This window comes from Scyliorhinus canicula, chromosome 15 (genome assembly GCF_902713615.1).
Source record: "Scyliorhinus canicula chromosome 15, sScyCan1.1, whole genome shotgun sequence".
Taxonomy (NCBI): Eukaryota; Metazoa; Chordata; class Chondrichthyes; order Carcharhiniformes; family Scyliorhinidae; genus Scyliorhinus; species Scyliorhinus canicula.
In genome coordinates, this window is record NC_052160.1 from 45,579,589 (window position 1) to 45,603,875 (window position 24,287).

A 24,287-nucleotide genomic window follows, 5' to 3' on the forward strand; every position below is an offset into this window, starting at 1 on the left:
TTCTTTGAAGTAAGGTTTTCCACAAAACAGCAAAAGCTGCAATATTGTACTTTCCAAACTACTCTGTTGAGGTTTTATCTTCAGCTTTCACATGTGGTTTCTCTGACTTTCATCTGATTATGTCTGATAAGCATTCCTTTATATTGAAAAAGTTCAATATCAAAGCCAAAATAGCATCTGCACAAGCAGACCACCTGGTGTCACAAACTATTTTGACCATCAAACGTTTTCCATATGCCTGCTCCAAACATGATTGCAGCATATTCCACCAATTTATGGAAACCAAAAAAAAAAGGCATACAGGTTTTGAACAAAGTAAAAAAAAGTACAGCTGCCTCACATGATTCAGCTGCTGCATTGCAGATTAAATTCAAGGCATGACTCGACCACAGGGTGAATAATGCACAGCAGCTTGCAGTGTTCAGTCTTCCTTGTGGACCTTAATATTTTCCTGCCATTATTGTGGCATTATCAAAGCTCTGTCCACGACAATTTTTGACGTCCAAACCTAAATTTGCAATGATTTCCAAAACAGTTGTCTCCAGGCACTCAGAAGTGTGGGATTGTACTAGGGGCTGGTTTAGCTCACTCGGCTAAATCGCTGGCTTTTAAAGCAGACCAAGCAGGCCAGCAGCATGGTGCGAAGCTGTTCTTGAGTTGGTTAGTACGTGACCTCAAACTTTTGTATCTTTTTCATGACGGAAGAGGGTGGAAGAGAGTGTGTCCGGGGTGTGAAGGGTCCTTAATTATGCTGGGTACCTTTCCGAGGCAGCGGGAATTGTAGACTGAGTCAATGGATGCAAGGCTGGTTTGTGTGATGGACTGGGCTACATTCACAACCTTTTGTATTTCCTGCGGTCTTGGGCAGAGCAAGAAGAATGCTTTCAATGGTGCATCTGTAAAAGTTGGTGAGAGTCGTAGCTGACATGCCAAATTTCCTTAGTCTTCTGAGAAAGTAGAGTCATTGGTGGGCTCTCTTTTGAACACTAAGTGCAATTTAGCACGGCCAATCCACCTAACCTCATCATCTTTGGACTGTGGGAGGAAACAGGAGCACCGAGAGGAAACCCACACAGACACGGGGAGAATGTACAAACTCCACACAGACAGTCAACCGAGGCTGGAATTGAACCCGGGACCCTGGAGCTGTGAGGCAGCAGTGCTAACCACAGTGCCACCCATAATTTACATTTTTGAACAAATGCACACATATCCTTATATGACATTTGGAAATTTCATGATCAGCAATATATCTTCCAACATATTTCCCATTAGAGTAGCCATTGACAAACGATTGCTTCCTTATGTATTCAGGGAATAATTTGCAAACATTTAAAAATAACTATTTTTATTGAGACCATTTTTTCAATATAACACCGTAAAACCATGCGACACAACAAATACAATTCCAGACTCAATCACTCCCCCGCACCTACACCAAAAAAGAAAAACAACTAAAACAAAACACAAAATAAAACCCGAAACCACCCCCTCCTCTAACATCTGTTGTTGACCAGCTCCCTGACATCGGAAATGAAAAGCTGCCATCTTGGGTAGAATCCTGCTGCCGATCCCCTCATGATTTGCTTGACCTTTTCTAAGTACAAAAACTCCATAAGGTCACTTAACCAAGACAAAGCACTGGGCTGAACCAAATTCCCCCACGCAAGCAGAACTCGCCTTTGGACTATTAGCGAGGCGAAGGCAAGAACATCCACCGTCGCCTCTGTCTGGAGTTTGTCTCGCTGGAGCTGCAAAGATAGCCACCCATGGGCAAGGCTCCAACTCAATCCCAAGAATCCCTGACACGGCGCTGAAGGAGCAGACCCAAAAGCTCACCAGTTTAGGACAAGACCAGAAACACATGCGCATGATTCATCAGACCCAGTGAACAATGCTCCCATCTATCCTCTGCTTCCAGAAAAAAACCCACTCATCTGTACCCTGGTCAGATGTGCCCTATGCACCGCCTTGAACTAAATCAAGCTGAGCCTAGCACATGAGGAGGTGGAATTGACCCTGCGTAGAGCCTTACTCCTTCCATCAAAAACCAGACTCGGCTTCCTCTCCCACTTCCTTTTAACGTCATCCAATGGAAGTTGCTCCATCACCACAAGCTGACTATAAATATGTGATATCCCCCCTCCCCTAGCTCAGCCTATCCATCAAAGAGGATCAGGGTGCCAAGAGGAAAGAAGGAATCTCCTTACGGAAAATGTTATGCCACTGATAAGGCCTAAACAGATTAATTCTTGGAAGTTGGAATTTACCCAATCACTGCTCAAAACCAACGAACTTCCATTCTATAAATATGTCCCCGAACTGCTCCAACCCCTCCTCCCCTTATGCCCCAAACGACAAGTCCAAAACTGCTTGAACAGAGCAACTGTTTCCACAAATTGCAGCTAACAATGACAGAGCACCCAGCTTGAAATGTTGCCTAAATTTTCTCCATATTCTCAAAGTGCCCACCATCACAGGACTTGATGCCCACTTTGCAGAGGAAAAGGGAAGTGGACCTGTAACCTAGGCCCTATACAGACACTCCTCTCCACCCAGCCCCACATGGACTCTGTACCCATAAACCAACCCCAGACCTTTTCAATGTTCGCCGCCCAATAATAATTGGGCAATGGTAGGTCCCTCGAGACCAACCTGAGAATCCATGGAGAATAAAAGAAGATAAATGTTATTAACTTACACAAAAAAAAGATTTGGGAAGGAGAACTGGGATATACTGAAACAAAAATAGAAACCGTGGGAGGATATTCGCCATTAACGATTGCACCCTGCCGTCAGGGACAGAGGGAGGTTTTCCCATTTCTTCAAGTCAGACTTGACCCCGTTTACCAGACCCGCAAAATCTTGTTTGTGGAGTGAGGCCCAACATGGGCCTCCCGGATTCCTAGATAACAGAAGTTGGACCTGGCCAGGCGAAAAAGCAGCTTCCCCAGGTTGGCTCCTCTCCTTGGGGGATTCACCAGAAAGTATTTGTTGTTGCCCAAGTTCAATTTATAGCCTGAGAAGGATCCAAAACTCCTATGCAGCTTCATTATCTCCTCTACACTGGAGAGAGGACCCCGTAACATATAACAGCAAATCATCCATGTACAAAGACACTCTATGGTCCCTCCCTCCCTTCTCTGTTCCTCCCACCTTGGAGATGACCTCAATGCTCTGGCCAGAGGTTCAATTACCAAGGCAGACAATAGTGGGGCAATGGACAACCCTGCCTCGTACCTCTCTTCAGCTGGAAATATTTCAAGCTCAAGGCATTTGTATGAATGTCTTGAGCTCGGTGGGGTCTCTACATAAAAGCTGGATCCGAGATATAAATCTATACCAAACCTTCCAAGGATCTCGAACAGATACCCTCACTCCACTGTATCAAACATCTTTTCAGCATCCATTGAAATAATTACCTCTGGCTCAGGGATTGAAGAGGGGGCAAAATAACTTTTACATTTAAAAAAAAAACATTCAAAACACTGAACTTTACAAAGTAAAACGGACACAAAGTCCCAAGCCCCCCACCACACACACACCCTAACCCACCTCCCCCCAGCATTTGATGGTAGCCAGCTCCTTGAATTGTAGTGTAAACAAGCCTAGGTCTTGTGAAACCCCTCATTTGCCCCCCTCAAAGCAAATTTCACCTTTTCCAAGGACACAAACTCAATTAACCCCCCCCCCCCCCCCCCTCCAGCCACACCGAGACACAAGGCAAAGACACTGACCTCCACCCCAACAGACCCGCCTGGGAGAAATCAACGTCTGCAACTCCGACACTCCGAATATGGCCCTCAGGGGACTGGGCTCCTAATCCACATGCAAGCCCATCAATATGCTGCTGAAGAACGACCTCCAAAATTTCTCCAACTTCAGACAGGACCCAAAACCAGGACCAAATTGGCTGGGCCCCTCCCACACCATTCACAAATATCCTCCACCCCTTCAAACAGCATATACCTGAACAGCGAATCCCAAACCTCTCCCCCAACACCTCCAAATTGACAAAACACCCTTCTAAAAATAAGTTCTTCACTTTCATCACCCCTCGCTCCTCCCATCCCTGAAACCTAACATCCACCCTCGCTGGCTCAAACCCATAGCTCCTTCAGATCGACATGAACTTCGACCCCACCCACTACCTAAAGTGCTGCCTCCATATTTTCAGTGTGGCCACCACCACTGGACTCTGAGTACTTCCTTGGGGCAAACGGAAGCAGCACCCGTAAACCCCGACCCCTTAAAAAGCCTGCCTCCATCCTCACCCACAAAGCCACCGTCTCCCTACTCCAACCTTACACCTTCTCATTGTTTGCCCGCCAATAAAAGTATTACAGGTTTGGAAGCTCAAAATCCCTCAATTGTAGCCCTCTCTGAAGCACCGTCCTCCTATTCCTTGCCACCTTCCCTGCCCACACAAACGACAAAACCATCCTACCCACCTCCATAAAAAACGATCTCAGCAAAAAGACCGGTAGGCACTGAAATAGAAATAAAAGCCGAGGCAAGATATTCATCTTCGGTGCCTGCATCCAGTATTCTGCGGCTTCTTCCAGTAGGTGCTTATTTCCAGCTGGATTCCTAACCTTCTTGTCCTCCTATTCCTCTTGACCCACCCCCCCCTGCTAATCGTCTAGCGTGCCCTCTCCCCTCTTCAGCTCCTTTATCCTGTTCCCATTTGGTTGGCGTGATGCTGTACTTTGTTATTCACTGAGCCTGGTTGGACTCCATGGGCGGGCTTGGAGAATAGGCGTTTACGCTAAAACAGCCCCCGATTCTGATCCGACGCTGGTTCACGAACCTCCGAACCCACGAAAACCGCGCGAACGCGGCGGGCGGTGTGCAGCCCGGAGAATCACGAGAGGTGGCCCAACATGCGATTCTCTGTGTCCCCAACAATTCTGTGGCCCGGATGAGCAGATTATCTTGGCCTGTTGCGGTTGTGGCTGATGACGCCTAAACGGAGGCCACAGACCGACGCGGAGAACCGCTACAATGAGGCCCATTGTGTGACCAGGCGTGTGGTCAAGAGGTGCTTTGGGCTGCTGAAGATGCGCTTCAGGTGCCTTGACCGCTCTGGCGGGGCCCTCCAGTAACCGGCGGATAGGATCGTCCTGATCGTTGTGGTATGCTGCCTCCTCCCAGCAGAGGGACGATGTGCTGGAGGAGGAGGAGGGGAAGGATCACGACAAAGGGCACGTCTCGTAAGATGAGGAGGATGGGGGGGGGGTGGTCAATATACAGGACATGGCGGCTGGATATGGACGGGAGGCAGCCCAACGCCAACAACTGGGCCAGCGAGCATGGGATGAGTTGATAGCCGAACGTTTCACCAACTAGGGGGGGTGGTTTGCTGAGCAGGGGCATGGACACCACAGTACGGCACCCCCCCCCCCCCCACCGACCACCCTCACCTCCCCCACCACCAACCAACAGTACCTCCCACACCACCGCAACACCCGTATGCACAACACCTGTCCATTACAACGAGCTGGGCTCACACGGTTGCTATTCAAAGCGGGTCTGGTCCATGGCATGGAGGATGATTACAGCCCGATCTGCGTTGAGTTCTGAGCCCTACATCGTTAGGCAATGTCTGACTCATGGCCACAGTAACACCCTCCACCTGGGTGGTCCCTGCATGCGGGCTGGGCACTGCATCACATGGCCCTGTCATCTCGCTGGGAGCAGGGGGGGGTGGTGGGGGAAGGGGGGGTAGTCTGAGGTGCCACGGTGTTCAGGGACCTCCCCTGCAGGGGGACCTGGAACGGGCCACAGCACCACCTCATACCTCGGGGTGCCCGGTGGCCCCCAGGCTTCTCCATGGGATGGGGGTGCAAGCGGAACCAACCCCCGAGGCACCCTCGGCACCTGGCGCTGCCAGTCCTGGAGGTCCACTCTGGTAGCGACCAGGATTTGCAAGTTAGCAGCCATGGAGCTCAGGGAGTGGGCCATCCCTGTCTGGATCTGTGCGATGCCAGCCAGCGCCTCGGCAATGGCACTGATGCCCTCAGCGATGACCTGCTGCGACTGGCTGAGTCTGTGCCTCGATGAAGAGGGCCGCTGCGATCCGTAGCTGGCTCTGGCACATGGCTGCCTGTGAGAGGGCAGCCCTGTCCTGGGCCACGGACTGCACATGCACAGATAGCCCCAGGCCTTGCATACTCCAACCCATGTCCGACACCGTCGTCACCATTGCCTCCACCGCTGACGCCACCCGTGCGGTTTCGGCCTGGGTGGCACTCATGACAGGCACCATTCCCTGCTCCTGCATGCGGATGCACTCCTCCACCTGCATCTGCAGCTGCTCGTATCCGGCCGTCATCCCTTTCTCTCGACCTTGGGTCTCTGACTGCACCGTGTCTCTGGGTGGGTGTGGAAATTTCAGGAACCCAGGATCCATCTGGGCGGCAGCTGGTTGCTGGGGCCGGTCTGCCTCCGACCATCCGGCCCCTCGGTTGCTCCTACCTCCACCTGCTGTACCAGAGCCGCTGTGTGGTGCTCACCAGTGAGTGTCCCAGAAGCCTCATCACTGAAGAGACCAACCAAGGTGATAGTCTCTGCGATGGTGGAGGGTGTAGGAGGTAGCGGTCATGCACATTGCATTATGTCCTCATCAGAGGCAAAGTCCGGGATCTCTCGTCGATCCGTGGTGCGATGGTCCCTGTGCGCCCATCCTCTGTGTGTCTGTGTCCTGTCTCTCCATGTCCTGGATGTCGGTCCCCTGCATTCCTGTGTCCTGGGAGTCTGTGTCGGGTACAGGCCTGTTGTGATGGCTGCCCTCGCAGTCATTGTCTGCGTCCCTGGGGGCTGCCGACCCTGGCACTGGCTGGGGGCCGGGTGGTCCTGTAAGACACAAGCCAGCATGTTTGGTTAGACAGGCAGACAGGAATGAGGGAGTGAAGTGAGGGGCTGGGGTGGATGGGTGGGGTGAGAGGGTGGGATGAGGGTGGAGTGAGGGTCTGGGGTGAGGGGGCAGATTGAGGGGTGGCGTGAGAGGGTGCCGTCAGGCCGGGGGTTCTCACTTGATGGCGCGCCCAGATCTCGGCACTAGCTACCTCCTGGTCCTTGGGTCCGCCAGCGAGGACCAGTGCCCTCTGCTCATGCACGGTGAGGGGGTGCAATACAGGTGCACCCCCTCCGGTCTTCTCCTGCTCCCTGCGGCTATGGCCGTTCCTCTCCGGGGGAGAGGGCACAGAAACATCAGCATTGTTAGGAGGTCCGACGCATGCAGCCCAGCGGTTGAGTCTGTGATGGCATAGGTGCACAGGGCACCCGACCTATGCGGCTGGCATGGGTTGGTGCGGCCATGGGTTATGGCGGGGATTGGACGGACCCCCTGGCGAGGGGGGGGGCGATGTCACATGTGTGGTGGGTAGGGGGGTGTCAGGGCCACAGTGCTGGGTACTCACCCTGGCTGCCCTGAGTAGGTCGTTCAGCTTCTTACGACACTGGTCGCCTGTCCTGGGTGTCGGCCCGACGTCCTCGCCCACCTCCCTCCACAAATGCAGAACGGTGTTGCGTCGAGTCCTGCGGCCAGGTCCGGGGTACAGAGCCCCCCTCCTCTGCTCCACAGCATCCAGGAGTGTGTCCAGGGTGCCATCCCAAAACCTTGGCACTACACAGCGAGCGGCCATCTTGCCAGCATCGGCTCTGTGTGGGAGGTCACGTTATGGCGCTCCCCCACTCTTCTCGTGGCACCTGTGCTGGCCCCTTGTGGGCCGCAGAATCGCTGGGCTATGGGGTCCGTTGGCACTGGCGTAAAACGCTTAGCCCCATTATCAAAGAATCCCGCCAATGTTTCTTGGTTCCCCCCCCCCCCGTCCCTTTCATTGGCAATCATTGTGTCGTGACCTTCAGCTCACTCTGGCTTACTGGGCCGTTGGCTGCGAACAGTTCTTAGAACAACTGAGTGAATGGCTCCCACCTTTTGTGGAAGCCTTCTTCTGATTCCCGGATGGCCAATTTGATTTTATCCATCTGGAGAAATTCCGATAGGTCAGACAGCCAGTTTGTAGCTTTGGGTGGTGCTGCTAATCGGCAGCCGAGCAGGATTCTCCGGCAGGCGATTAGGGAGGCAAAGACAAGGGTGCAGCCCTCCTTCCCATGAATAGATCTGGCTGTTCAGAAACCCCCGAAGACTGCCACTCTTTGGCACGGCTCCACCCTCATCCCCACAGCCTTGGAAATTGCCTCGAAGAAGGCTGTCCAGGACCCGGCAAGTTTGGAACAAGACCAGAACATGTGGGTGTGGTTGGCCGGACTTACTTGGCACCAGTGGGCAGCACGGTAGCATGGTGGTTAGCATAAATGCTTCACAGCTCCAGGGTCCCAGGTTCGATTCCCGGCTGGGTCACTGTCTGTGCGGAGTCTGCACGTCCTCCCCGTGTGCGCGTGGGTTTCCTCCGGGTGCTCCGGTTTCCTCCCACAGTCCAAAGATGTGCGGCTTAGGTGGATTGGCCATGCTAAATTGCCCTTAGTGTCCTAAAAAAATAAGGTTAATGGTGGGGGGGGGGGTTACTGGTATAGGGTGGATACGTTGGCTTGAGTAGTGTGATCATTGCTCGGCACAACATCGAGGGCCGAAGGGCCTGTTCTGTGCTGTACTGTTCTATGTCGATGTCATTCAGATTTATCCTCCATCTCAGGGAAGAAGCTGTTCATTTGGGTCCTAGTTAAGTGATCTTTCAGTTCCCCTTTCAGCTACATTAGGCTTAGCCTTGCGCAAGTGGACCCTTTGCAGTGCTTCACTCCTGAGTCCCCCCCGCCTATTTCAAAGCCTAAGTCCACCTCCTATTTTTGTCTTGTCACATCCAGATGTGTGTGTGCTCTTCCCAGTCGTCGTCCATACAGGTCTCCACAGTTCCCCTTCCCGAAGATATCCTTGTCCAGTAGGTCCTGGGTGGTCACAGGTATGTCCTCATTTCCCTACGTAAGAAGTTTTTTTTTAATAAACAATTTTATTGAGGTAGTTTTTGGCTTTGTAAACAGTTACAGACATCAACAGAAAGAAAGGAAAAAAGGCAAAAATGTGCAAACATCCATTGCAATACTTCAATCGTAACATACTGCACAAGCCCGCTCCTCTCCCACCGGTACTACCCGCTATTTTATCCCTCCTACTCTACTCTACTCTACCCCCTCCCCCCCCCCCCCCCCCACCCACCCCCTGCTGATGCTCACTCTCCCGCAAAGAAGTCAATAAATGGTTGCCACCTCCGGGCGAACCCCTGTACAGATCCCATCAAGGCGAACATAATTTTTTCCATACCCAGGAAACGCGACATGGCCGCAAGCCACAACTCCGTCTTCGGGGGCTTTGAGTCTCTCCACGCCAATAGTATTCGTCGCCGGGCTATCAGGGAAGCAAAGGCCAGCACATCGGCCTCTTTCTCCCCCTGGACTCCCGGGTCTTCCGAAACCCCAAAAATTAAATTTGCATGCCCAAAACATGTGAACGTGGTTCGCTGGTCCTCCCACGCACCTAGCGCATTTGTCCTCTACCCCAAAGAATTTGCTCATCCGAGCCACCGTCATGTGGGCCCGGTGAACGACCTTAAATTGAATCAGGCCGAACCTGGCACATGTTGCCGTCGAATTTACCCTACTCAGGGGCTCTGCCCACAGCCCGTCCTCCATTTCCCCGCCTAGCTCCTCCTCCCATTTAAGTTTCAGTTCTTCTGTCTGGGACCCTTCCTCCCTCATGAGCACCTTATATATACCCGAGACTCTGCCCTCCCCTTCTTCCCTCCTAGAGACTATTCTGTCTAGGATCCCCATTGGCGGGAGGTATCTAAAATCATTTCCCCTTACCAGCCCAAATTTCTCCTCCAAGCTCCTCAAACTCGCAAAGCTCCCTTCCAGGAACATATCGCCCACCCTTCCCACCCCCGCCTGCCGCCATACTCGAAACCCCCCATCCATACTCCCGGGGGCAAACCGATGGTTGTCGCAGATTGGCGCCCAAACCGACACCCCTGTCTCCCCTACATGCCTCCTCCACTGGCCCCATATCCGCAGGGTCGCCACCACTACCAGGCTGGTGGAGTACTTGGCCGGCGGCAGCGGTAGAAGAGCCGTGACCAGGGCTGCCAAGCTGGAGCCCCTGCACGAAGCCGCCTCCACCCGCTCCCAGATAGACGCCGTACCCACCATCCACTTCCTTATCATAGCGATGTTGGCCGCCCAGTAATAATTAATCAGACTCGGCAAAGCCAGCCCTCCCTCGCTGCGGTTCCTCTCCAACAGAATCTCCGATTTTCCAGGTCATCCACCTTCGCCCTCAGATCCTTATTCTTTTCCGCCGCCGCCAAGATCTTGGCCTCTAGCGAGGCAATTTGGTCACTGTGCCTTGACAAAGCTACTTCCACCCACTTCAACACCTCACAGCTTCAGACTTCATCTCCAATGTTTCGCTGACTGGACCCAGCGCCTCCTCAATCAGTTTACAGTGAGTATCAAACATCAATGCTCTCCATTGACCCTCATAGTGCTTTTCAATTTCAGTAGCTAGTACCCCAGTTAGCACATCTGCTGTGAGAGGGGTGATCACAACCGCTGGAGTCACCGCTGTCATTTTCCCTGCTCAGGTGTGATGCAAAACCTCCAAAGTCAGTTGAAGAATTTCTACCCCAAGAATTCTTAGTTGTAGCCCTTTTTGACATACTTCCACACTCGGACTCCTCTACTTCCACACTAGGATTCCTCTACTTTTTTATGGGCAGGACCAGTGGGAGTGGTTAGCCAGCCCCCCCCCCCCCCCCAACCCCCCCCCCCCCCGCATACATTTGTCTTCCATCTTTGGGAAGAACCCATTCATGTGTGTCTGGTCAAGTGACCCTGTGCACCATGTTTAGCTGTATCAGACTCAGCCCCGTGCACAAGGAGATCCATCTCGCTCCAGAGTCCCTCCTCCACCACCCATCTCGATGCTCAGTTCTTCCTCCCACTTTTCTCACGTTTCGTCCAGTGGGGCATTTTCACAGTAACTTCATTTGAAGCCTATTTGTGACAATAAGCAATTTTCATTTCATTTCATTTACCTTCTCCACCGACTTTTCTACCACAAATAAATCGTTAGGCTTTATGGACGTTGCAGAAGAAGAACTCCTTCTACCTCAGCTAGTTGAACCTCCAAGGGTCCACCATCCCCCCAATCTGTTCCATGACCGCCGTTGGCGGACCGACTTATGCACTAATCAGGAACTTGACTTACCCGGACAAGCCGGAAGGGCTGCCATTCGCCATGCTGATCGACCGGGCCGTCATCTAAATCCACAGCCCCTGATTATGGTCCAACGGTATCATTTCCATACTGCTTCGCAGACGCTGGCGGAGTCCACTGGGGAATACTTGGTGCACTTGCGGAGACTCACTGCACCCTGCGAGCTTGGAGCCGCCTGGCTGAATCGTTGCAGGACAGTTTCATTTGTCGACCTCTGGAGCAGGAGGCGCAGTGGAAGCTGTTAATAGACACCCCCTGACCCTTGCCCAGGCCGTCTACATAGAGCTCGCCCAGGAAAGAGCTGACCGTGGGCTTCAGGAACTCCAGGGCCTGGCAGTCCTGAACATTGGGTGTCGCCGAGACCATCAGCCGAAGGCTACCGGAAGCGAGCTGACAGGAAATTCCCAGGTCAGAAGCCACTGCAGGTCCTGCAACCCCTGCTGTGACTCGCCTGGAGTAACTGCGGAGTTTTCTCAACTCAGTGTTCCCGGATGGCAGGTGCCAGTATGGAGCGGGAAACCAAGGCCGGGAAACCGAGGCCAGGAACGAGGCTCCGGACAATCGTGTGAGGGCGTCGTCACCCGGCCATGCACAAGTCGCCATTTTCCCCCCAAGAAGCTGCACACATTTCCTGGAGGACTTGGACACTGAGGAGCCAATCCTACCGCTGCTCTATGTGACTGGCCCCAGAACGGCACCTATCCGGGTGTCACTGCTGTCAAACAGACACCCCACCGAGTTGGAACTGGATACGGGAACTATCAGTTTCGGTTGTCAGTGTATGCAGGTTTGCTGCCATCCGGACAGGTCTTCAGCCACGAGAACTTTGCAACACAGGGGCCCGAATGGCCACGTATAGTGGGGAGCCCTTAGAAAGAGGGCACTGGCCATGGCATATGGCGACCATTCCGCATGCCTACGGTGGTAGTCCATGGCAACGGGCTCAGCCTATTGGGGCGCGATTGGCTGAGTCACCTGCATTTGGATTAGCAACACATGTGCCAGATATACCCCCGGTGGATCAGATGGAGTGCTGTCCAAGTTCCCTTCGGTGTTCGCTGAAGGCCTCGGAACCATTAAAGGCACTATGGCCATGATAAATGTGAAGGAAAATGCTCAGCCCCGATATTTCCGAACCTGCTCTGTGCCGCACACACTTTGCACCAAGGTAGACCACGAATTGGAACGCTTGGAGGAGCCGGAGATTATTCGCCCTGCCCACCATGCCGATTGGGCCACACCCATAGCCCTCGTGTTGAAGACGGAGGGTCAGTGCGGCTCTGTGGGGACTATAAAGTGACCATAAACTGTGTATCCCGCCTTCGGTCCCTCGGATTGAGGATCTCTACGTCTGGCTCATCAGAGGAATTGCTTACCCATTCCGACCCAGACAAATGTGCACTAAACTGGACATGAGGCATGTGTACTTGCAGCTGGTGCTTGAGCCAATGTCACAGAATACGTAATGATCAATACCCATTGGGGATTATACGACTATATGCGTTTGCCTTTCGGAGTCTCCTCGGTTTGTGCGATATTCCAGAGGATTATGGAGAACATCTTGCAAGGATTCCCAAGGGTTGCCGTTTACCTGAACGATGTTCTTATCACCAGGACCTCACATCCGGAACACGTGGAGAACCTAACCGAGGTCCTCAAGTAGTTTGCTCAGAACGGTGATCCACCTCCAGAGAGAAGTGCAGTTTCCACGCGCCGGAGGTCACATATCTCGGCTACCGGGTGGAGACCAGAGGCCATCCAGTGGAGGAAAAGGTGCGGGCGATTCGCCAGGCCCCCATCCCTTATGACCCAGTGGAACTCTGCCCTTTCCTCGGCCTGGTGAATTATTACGGGAAGTTCATACCCAGGATGGCCAGGCTGCTCAGTCTGTTCCATCAACTACTGAAGGGACAGAAGTGGAACTGGGGACCTCCGCACCAGAAGGTGTTTCACAAGTTGAAGCAGTGGCTCTGGTCAGAGGAATTGCGTACCCATTTCGTCCCAGACAAGCTCCGGCTCCTCACATGCGACGCCTCGCCATATGGTGTTGGGGCGGTCCTGACACACCATACACCGAACAGCTCGGAGCGACATATAGTTTTTGTGTCCCGCACACTGGTGGACGCCAAGTGATACGACACCCAGACAGAGAAGGAAGGCTTGGGCAATGGTGTTCGCAGTGCGAAAATTCCACCAGTACGTTTATGGCTAGACGTTCATGGTTTATACCGACCACAAGCCCCTGCTGGGGTTATTTGAGGAAGATTGGGTGATCTCTCCGTTAGTATCCATCCGGGTTCTATGGTGGGCCCTGTTGCCGAGGGCCTATGACTTTAGAGCATCGCCCGGGCACAGGAATCCCACACACAGATATGTTGAGCCACCTGCCCCTTCTCACGAAGCTGCCAGCCACAGAGGTGATAGCCGCTCTCCATTTCATGGACACTTTGCCAGTAGTGGCAGCTCATATCAGAGAATGGACAGACCTACCCAGAGTTGTCAAGGGTCCTACCTATGGTCCAATACTGGGCCTGACATGGGGCGATACTGGACAGGTTGAGGGCCTACACCGCCAAGCTACCCAAGGTGAACGTCGAAGACAGCGTCGGTGGGGGCATGCAGGTGGTCGTATGCGAACAGGGCCATGCACCCCTGCTGAAAGACCTCCATAACGGGCACCCCAGGATGGTCAAGATAAAAATGTTGGTGTGCAGCTACGTTTGGTGGCCGGACTGGATGCAAAGATTGAGCGGGTGTCCCAAAATTGCACCCCCTGCCAGGAACACCAGAAGGCCCCACCGGTGACCCCAATGTACCCTGGGAGTGGCCGGGAAGCCTTGGTCCCATGTACATAGCGACTTTGCTGGCCCGTTTCCGAGCGCCACATTTCATATTAGTGGACGCCCACTTAAAGTGGCTGGAAGTACATCGGGTCCCCACGGCGACCACAGGAGCAACTTCGGACAGACTGAGGGCTATTTTTAGCACGCACGGACTGCCTGAGGTCCTGGTGTCTGACAATGGGGTGGCATTCACAAGTCAGGAGCGAACGGCATCATGCACGTGCGGATGGTCCTATACAACCCAGCCTCCAATAGGCTAGCCGAATGAGTGGTACAAACATTAAAGAGAGCCATGAGAAAGTTGACCTCGGGGTCATGGGAAATGCGGTTTGCACAGTCCTTTTCAGTTATCATACAACGCCTCATGCCACAACCAGCATCCCACCTGCAGAGTTGCTCATGGGGCACCGATTCCGGACACACCTCAGCCTCATCCTCCCCGACGTTGGAGCATGGAGCGTCAGCTGCAGGACCGGTCAGAGATGGGCTCTCACTGCCACCCACGGACATGCACCTGGAGTACTCCTCCATGTGACGGGGCCAGTCTCCTACGCAATCCAGGTACAGGGCGCAGAGACACAATGTCATGTCACATGGACCATTTATGATGGCGCGACCAGGAACCACCGGCACTTGGGACGGAGGCCCAGCGCAGGACATGGACGCCATCGCCCGCACGGCCAAGGAGGAGGGCCAAGACCAGAAGGGAACCATGTCCTCACCTGCCCTTTCTGCCTCCTGTTGACTGTCGGGATGCCGGGGGACCAGTGGCGTCCATGGAGCCGGACAGCAGGACAGATTCCAATATGGACATGGACCACCAGGTGACGATACACCAGCACCAACTGTACCAGCAGCCGGACTGCCTGCGCCATGCCGGTTGCAACGTTCATCACGAAGCGGCGGTCCCCGGTACGCTACACACCTCCCGGGCTGGCTGTACCACCCCTGGAACTCCACCCACAATCCAAGCACCCACAGGACCCTCCACCTGAAGACATGGACGTTTCTCCAGACTTTGGGCGGGGGGTGGGGTGTTACAACCCCCTACAGGGAGAGCTTGTATAGCATCTGCTGCTCCTCCTACACCTCAGTGTTTGAGCTGCTGGAGTGACTCGGGTGCAGAGCTTCCTCTTAATTGGAGGAGCTCTCCAAAGAATATAAACCCCGACCTGGAAGCAGTTTAGGAAAGGAGATCCTGCAGGGAATGGAGAGGAGAGATTAATGTGACTAGTGTGGAGTGCACCCTGTCGTACCCTGTTAGCCTGGCCTCTCGTGGAGTCTTTGCCTCCGCCAACAACAAAAACCAAGCTGCCGCCCAAGTCCCTAATCTGTACAATCTCCAGGGAAGTCAGCTGCTGGTGAGCCAAAAACCTTCTCCCTGTATTTATAACTCTCCCCTCAAGTCCCCAAGACAAACAAACACAAAGGTATGGGTATAGATAAAATAAGCGGGATTAGGATGAAAAGTGATCAGTGTTCTTACTTCCAATGTTGAGGAGTTCTTGCAGCAGGCTGTGCTCCCAGGACGCGGAGCTATTGAAGCCACCAGTAGACTGCTAGTGGAGATCCTCCAGCAGAAACATTCAGTCAGTACTCCCTAAGCTGTAGGATTTCCTTTGGGGAGTCACTTTAACTTTTATTAACCTGGGCCTTCACTCAAAGGGTCCACCTCAGGCCTGTTTGCAGTTAGTCTTTCTTTGTCTCCCCTCAAATCCAGTCTTCAGCCTGAGTTTTAATCTTACCTAGTTTCCAGTCGAACTAGAATGTCCTCCAGCTTTACTGAGGAAAGAGCAGAATTTCCCACAAGAGAGTTTCAGAGAGATTTAAACAACTCAGAGAGAAAATCAGAATAGCCGCTGCCAGCTCCGATCCAAGAAACAAAACTAAAAGAGAAAACAGTCTCACAGACGAAGGAACATTCCATAGCTACTTGAATTAAAGGTAAAGTTCATCTTAAAGGCAGGGGCACATTAATTGTCCAGGTACAAAAATTGAAATAGCAAAATATCAGAAATTAAAAGGATAAAACAAGGGACAGAGATTAATAGGAGGATCCTTAGAATACCATTAAAATATGCCATGATCGTGGTGACCAACAAGGGACCCGCTTATTAACCAAATTAGCCATACCTTGGACCCTTGATGTGACCATCAATTCACTCAAGGACACGAGTAGAAGTAAACTGTGGCTTTAATCGACTTACAACTGAGCCTGCCTGCGACTAGCTGAACTGAAGGCAGGCTCGCAAGACCGCAGCACTTTATACTTCCGGTTGTGGGAGGACCCATGGGCGGAGCCAAGGGTGGAGCCCTGTACATGCTCCTCATCTCCCCCTGTGGGCAGAGCCGCGCAACGGCTCACAGATGGAGCCCACAGGGACACAGTGATACACAGTGTGAATTTATATTATACATTCACCACAACCCTTCCATCAAAGCCCCTGTGAAACACATGTACCACTTACCCCCTCCGCAGTATGGTCTCCTGCAAAAACACCACATCAGCATTTAGATTACGTAGGTAAGCAAAAACTCTCAACATTTTCACTGGCGCATTCAACCCCTTTATATTCTGGGTGACCAACCGAATTGGGGGTCTCCACCCCCCCCCCCCCCCCCCCCCCCACAGAATCAGTCATTTCCACCGTCAGGGACTACTAAGTAAAATTTCAAAAAGTACAGGCCAGCAGCCTTCCCAAGATGGCCACCAAACTCTCCTCAGAGTAAAACAAAACAAGTCCTTCAGCAAACTAACCCCTCCCCCTCACTCCCACTCAACACCTCACCCAAATACACACACTGATACCAAAGCCAAGATCCAAAGCCCCTCCCCCTCAAGGCCCAACTCAGATGCTAATCCCACCAAATTGATTCCTGGACTGCAGCTCCTCCCCCAATCTCACTCCCATTCGGTAGCCTTGTTTATTGCTAGCGGGGCAGGTCCTGGTCCTCCCAACTCCCCCCCCCCCCCCTCCTGGTTCCCCCCACCTCCCCTCCGGCAGCCCCCCCCACCTCCCCTCCGGCAGCCCCCCCCTCTCCCCCACCCCCCCACAAAAAAAAAGAAAAAAACATTGCCCACGGTTGGGGATAAAAATTCCTCGTACAACAGTCCCCACCATAACATTTCCATCAACCACACAAACAGAAAAATTAATTTTATCAACAAAAAACAGATTATCCCAACACCCTTCCCTACCCACATGCATTCAAGGTCCCATTCAACTGGACTCGAGTCCATGCTTTTTAATGAAGGTGTCTGCTTCCTCCCGTGCATCAAAGTAGCAGTCCTTAGACTTATATGTGACCCGCAACCTTGCCGGGTACACCACCCCGAACTGAACTCCTTTCTTATATAGAACGGCCTTCACCTTATTAAAAGCCACCCGCTTCCTTGCCAGCTCAGCCCCCACGTCCTGGTAAATCCTCACAAGGTTTCCTTCCCACTTCAAGTCATGGTGTTTAAACTGAAGTTATTTATCCTTTCTTACCAAACAAATACAGAAACACAAATTTAGCTTACTTAAACTTGTACCTTATTTCAAGCACACACAATACAAATAGAAATTACTTAAACAATCGTTATTTCCTAACTATATGGCTTTCCCAACATCGAAGTTGTTAATAACTACAGTGAATAGCTGAAGTCATGGTATAGAATGTTGTGGTTGTCAATACAGTAATCCCATCCTGCCTTTTGAGTGCCTCTCTGTTATTTCTACTCCCGTCTCCTCATGCTCAGCCAATTTTCTAACCAGGTCGGTTATAATAAGCCTTCAATTCCATGAGCTTAAACTTTAGCTAAATTTCTTATCTGGGAGGTTATCAAATGCCTTTTGAAAGTCCATATAATTAACATCTCTAAACAAATAAGAACCTTACAAATGGATATGGATAGGTTAGGAGAGTGGGCCAAAATATGGCAGATGGAGTTTAACCTGGTTAAGTGTGAGCTCATGCATTTTGGTCAAAAAAATAGAAAAGCAACTTCATTATCTAAAAGGGAAGCCACTTCAGGGTGCTCCATTGCAGAGGGACCTGGGTGTCCTCGTGCATGGGTCACAGAAAACGGGCATGCAGGTGCAGCAGATAATAAGGAAAGCAAAAGGAATGTTGGCATTTATAGCAAAAGGAATCGAGTACAAAGGCAAGGAAGTGCTGTTGCAACTGTACAAGGCATTGGTAAGACCGCACCTGGAGTATTGTGCACAGTTTTGGGCCCCTTATTTGAGGAAAGATGTAGTGGCTTTGGAGGCAGTTCAGAGGAGGTTCACTGGATTGATTCCAGAGATGAGGGGTTTGTCGTATGAGGAGAGATTGAACAGTTTAGGCCTATACTCTCTAGAGCTTAGAAGAATGAGGGGAGATCCAATTCAGGTATACAAGATGCTAAAAGGAACGGATAAAGTAGACGTGGAGCTGATGCTTCCTCTTGTGGAGCATTCTAAAACGAGAGGTTATAATCTCAGAATAAGAGGTAGCAAATTAAAAACAGATTTGAGGGGAAACTACTTCTCCCAAAGGGTTGTGAATCAGTGGAATTTGCTAACCCAGAGTGCGGTAGATGCTGAGACAGTGAGTAAATTGAAGGAAGATGTAAAGAGATATTTAATTGGTAATAGGTTGATGAGTTATGGAGAACAGGCAGGACAGTGGAATTGAGGCCAGGGTGGAATCAGCCACGATCACATTGAAGGTGTGGGAAGCTAAATTGCATATTCCTGCTCCAGGATCAAGAATTCTAGGGAGGAGATGGTCTGGCTGATTTTGCAATCCAGCTCTTGGTCCATGGCATTGTAGGTAACAGATGAGGAACATATCAGCCATGATAGAATGGCAGAGCAGACTCGATGGGCCAAATGGCCTAATTTGCTCCTCTATCTTATGAATTCTCCTGTTCGCTACTTTAGTCACCTCTTCAAAAATACAAATCTGTACTGACTCTTTGATTAGCTGAAAAAATTCAAAGTTTCAGACGTCCTATCATAATTATTGACTTTAATGATTTCACAACAGCAGATATTAGGCTGACTGTTTTATAATTCCCTGATTACCTTTTGCTACCTTTGTTAACTTTTGGAGTGACATGCACAATTTTCCAATCGAAAGGAACTGTAAACTTTGGATGTTTATAGTTAGGGTATCTGCAATGTCCTCAACTACTTCTTTTAAAATCTAGAGGTGGAAATCACCTGGTCCTGCGGACTTATCACGATTTAGTGCCATTATTTTCTTCACTAATGTTATTTTGCTTACATTAACTTTGCTGAGTGCCTGTCCCTGATTCAATATTAGTTTCTTTGAGGTGTCTGGCACACAGAGGTCTTCCTCTATATTGTAAATGCAGAAGCAAAGTAATTATTAAACATCTCAGCCATTTTCTTATTTTCATTGACAGTACTATCATTAGTGTTAAGTATTTGCTATTTGTCTTATCCCTTGCAAGTGTATTTACATAGTCCCTTTCGTAGCTCTGTTTCATCACCTCTTGATATTCCTTGTATCTTTCCCATTTGCCAAGGATTTCTTTTGCATTTTGTATGCTTCTTTTAGTTTAATGTTTCTCTTATGTCTTTGTCATAGATCATGCAGTTGGAAACTCCACTCAAAATACTTCTACTTCTCAAACCATCTCCTAGTAGATCAGATGCTTCCACATATTCCTATGGTCGAGTCTGCGCCTGCAAAGGTGCAGGTGGAGCAGTCTTTGCCAGGGCCTTCATAGGCTCAAAATCCCAGAGGTTGTTGCTCACAAGCATCTCCGCAATAAGATCAGTGATCGCTTTGTAGATGCACAAAGATATGAACGTGGGTGTCTGAACATGTTACGGTCCAAGCCAGATTTTAAGATATCGAACTGACAACTGAGATATACATCAGGGCCCTGTGGAAATCCAATGTGCGGACCTCAGTGGAATTACCATGGAAGTTTCAATTTCCAATGGGTCCTTGAATGTCACCGACTTTGAGTTAGAGTTAGAGACTTGGGGTGAGACGGGACCCGATGTATTTACCTGGATGGTTGCTCAGGAAAGGTTAGACAGATTAAAACCTAGTCTAACTCCAGCGTAAGTGTCCTCTTGACTGCCTCCTCACCTCATGAAGGAGCTATGCTCCAAAATCTGTGATTCCAAATAAACCTGTTGGACTTTAACCTGGTGCTGTAACACTTTTTACCATTGTCTCAGGGTGCTGGCAATTGGGGATGGAGGCTTGAGGGAATAGAAAAGACAGTGCATTTTCTGCTGACATAGATGCAGTGAACTGTACAATAAGAGCATTCCTGGCAGAAACGTTGAGTTGCAGGGGATGCACGACCTTTATCATCACTCACTTCCCTCTTTCTCCCTTACCACACCCTTCATTCCTGGGTGAGTGAACTAAGCTGTTTGTCTTGTTCCTCCAGCAATGACTGGGGCTTCTCATGAGCATTACAAGTTTTCAGTGGCTATCCCTCACCACCAGCCACCTCTTAAATCTGCTTGCAAGTCCAAAGAGATTATGGAGCTTGGAGGTTATTGGCTTTGTAGAAATGAGGAGTATTCCCTTTTCCACGAGGAAGCAAGTTGGTGATTAATTTTGTGTGATTTATTCAATAGCTTCGGTTTGAACTTCAGGTTAAATTAAATTCATCAAACAATAATACAGTTTATGGATTCATTTAAGAAAATAAATACTGTTCTCCAAAAATGATAGTAAATTGCCAATGGCATTTTCTTGCACTCAGACTTAATTTAACTCTGCATTTTAGTACTGCTAAAAGTTTAAAATCACTGGACTTTTATAAAGCAGTTAAATGACTAATTCATATTTGCAAGATTAACATAATTGATCTGCTTTTCAATTCTATCTCTCCAGAAATGTGCTGTAAAATGACTAGGGAAAGCCCCTGTAAGTTCTTCCTTCTGTTAAAAGGGGAGGTTTCAGACTCTGATTCACACAGCGTGTACCGAGAAGCAGAAAAAGGACAGCCAGCTGGGACCAAGATAACGTGAGTACCACATGAATGAATAACGTGCTTGAAAATTTGTCACTCGTTTTATCAAATGTTAAGAAAACTATGTAATCAATTATTAAAGAAAATATTTGAACAGTTGGATTTCCAGTCCACAAAGTATCCTTATGTTTTTTTTAAAAAAACATTGTACTTGTGTTTTTGTTTAGCTTTAATTAAATCCAACTGCCCCACTGCACCTACTTTGCTATGAGAGGTTTTACTGATTATATGATCAGTAAATGGAACATGTTCTGATTCAGCATAACTGTTACACAGTGCGCCTGTTCAAAGACACCAGATCTGAAACGTTAACTTTGCTTCTCCCTCCACGGTGCTGTCGGACACGCTAAGCATTTCTAACTTTTCCTGCTTCTGTTAATAATTTTTAATAATCTTTATTATCACAAGTTGGCTCACATTAACACTGCAATAAAGTTACTGTGAAGATCCCCTAGTCGCCACATTCCGGTGCCTGTTGGGGTACACGGGGGGGGGGGGGGGGGGGGGGGGGATTTAGAATATCCAAATTATCTAACAGCACGTCTTTTGGGACTTGTGGGAGGAAACTGGAGCACCCGGAGGAAACCCATGCAGACACGGGGAGAACGTGCAGACTCCGCACACGCAGTGACCCAAGCCGGGAATCGAACCTGGGACCCTGGAACTGTGAAGCAATAGTGCTACCCACTGTGCTACCGTGCTGTTAAAGTAGTCTAAATTAAGGAGGGTTCTGTTCAAGTAGTTCAAATTATTGTACCTTTCTTATATCTGTGAACATTAAAAAAGGAACTAAGATGTACCGGACAGAGAGAGTTCAATGAACCCAGAAATAAGAGCATTGATTCATTAGTTTAAAAATGCAGCGGAGGTCACCCACCAAAAGAAATATATTGAAGACAGTGAAATAAATCACTATCTGGAATCTGAGTCGGGTAGCATTTTAAAAAATCCCATGTTGCCCGCTATTTGCAGGAAATCTCAATTCCACACACTAATATAATGCAGACCTAGTCAACTTCAAAAACCAGTATTATCAAGTCGTCTTTGGTTAGTGTGGCTAAGAAGACACCACCATAAGATAGAGAAGAAAAAAAGTCCTGTAGCATTTTTGTTGTGTCCCCCAGTTCAATTTAGGTTTATAGTAACAACAAACTACAAATCTGAACAATAAACAACAAAAGGGGAGTCGCCATTTCTGCAGGTTTTCAGTCTGGCACATTCATGGAGCCTACTATCGCCTTTCTTATTACAACAAAACTATTCTGTAGGTGCCAACTGAAGGTGCAATGTGTTCAGGAATGCTTTTGGAATCTGAATAAGGCAAATCCCACACAAGGGTAAAATATTTGCTGATCTCCACGAGTTTGTTATAAAAAATGAAATCTCTTACTCAGCAGTGATAATGTTTCTCCATAATTGATAACCCGTCAACAAAATATAGCTGAGAGATCTATAATTTCAATATTTTATGGGTAACACAAGTATTTTTCCTTTTTCATCAAAAGAACAACTTAATCCTTAGACAGAACAAAGAAATGCACAGCACAGGAACAGGCCATTCGGCCCTCTAAGCCTGTGCCGACCATGCTGCCCGTCTAACCTAAAACATTCTATGCTTCCGAGGTCTGTATTCCTCTATTACCATCCTATTCATGTATTGCTTAAGTAGCCCTTTAAACGTCACCATCGTACCTGGTTCCATCACCATCTCTGGTGGCAGGTTCCAGGCACCCACTAATCTCTGTGTAAAAAAGCTTCCCTCGTACATCTTCTCTCAACTTTGCCCCTCGCACCTTAAACTTGTGCCCCCTAGTAATTGACTCTTCCACCCTGGGAAAAGCTTCTGACTATTCACTCTGTCCATGATTTTCTAGACTTCTATCAGGCCAGTCCATTTTCTTTGATCCTCTCTTCAGCTTGCTAACAACCCTTTAAAGCAGCAATTGTCTACTCCATTTACCTTTTTAAAAAATGTGTTCTTGAGTTGTGCATGAAAGTGGCAAACTGCATTTATTACTCAGCACTGAATTTTCTGAGTGGCTGTGGGCTTTTTACTTGAACTGCAAGTCTGCTGCTGATGGTGCTCCCACAATGTATTAGCTAATCATATTCTCACCAAAACTGTCTATTGCTGCTCACACCAATGGTAACTATATGGAGCATTTTCATTCCGTTTCTAATTTTTAAAGTTGGAAAGTCTTGATCCAGGACATAAATTGCCCTACAAACTAATACCTTTTTAAAAATTCATTTACGGGATGAGGGCATTGCTGATCAGACCAGCATTTATTGCCCATCCCTAGTTGCCTTCTTGAACCGCTCTAGTCCTTGAGGTGTAGGTACACCCACTGTGGTGTTAGTGCTAGAGTTCTAGGACGTTGCCCCAGCGACAGTGAAGGAACGGCAATATATTTCGAAGTCAGGGTGGTGAGTGACTTGGAGGGGAACCTCCAGCTGGTGGGGCTCCCAGGTATCTGCTGCTTTTGTGATTCTAGATGGTAGTGGCCATGAGTTTGGAAGGTGCTGTCTAAGGAACCCTGGTGAGTTACTGCAGTGCATCTTGTAGATGGTACATACGGCTGCCACTGTTCGTCAGTGGTAGGGGATTTGAATGTTTGTGGAAGGGGGAACATTCAAGCGGGCTGCTTGGTCCTGGTGTTGAGCTTCTTGTATTGTTGAAGCTTCACTCATACATTGTGGAGTATTCCATTACATTCCTAACTTGTGCCTTGTAGATGGTGGACAGGCTTTGGCCGGGAAAGGGGGGGGGGGGGGGGGCACACGTCAGGAGGCCAGTTACTCGCCGTAGGATTCCTAGCCTTCGAACCTGTCCTGGCAGCCACAGTATTCATATGGCTAGCCCAGTTCGGAATCTGATCAATGATAACCCCCAGGATATTGATTGCGGGGGATTCAGAGATGGTAATGCCATTGAATGTCAAGGAGTGATGGTTAGATCTTCTCTTGTAGGAGATGGTAATTGGCTGTCTTGGAATGTGAATGTAACTTGCCACTTGTCAGCCCAAGCCTGAATATTGACCAGATCTTGTTGCATTTGGACATGGATTGCTTCATTAATGTAGGCTGCTGCTGTTAGAAACATGTTAATGTATATCCCACTAGCTTGAATTACTTACTTTATTAATTTCTAATGAATGTTTGGAGTGGATATTCAGTCCAAGGTGTAGATGTTGGGCTGATCGGACAACTTGGT

General features: G+C 49.6%; 1 protein-coding gene across 1 annotated transcript in view; it reads left to right on the top strand.

Moving 5' to 3' along the window:
* The window catches only part of LOC119979098 (tumor necrosis factor receptor superfamily member 13B), a 167,767-nt gene that overhangs the window by 102,186 nt on the left and 41,294 nt on the right, over positions 1–24,287 (top strand). The window contains exon 2 of the mRNA XM_038821097.1: positions 20,935–21,067. The gene's annotated coding sequence lies outside the window, so the exon portion shown is untranslated. The remainder of the gene's footprint in view (positions 1–20,934; positions 21,068–24,287) is intronic.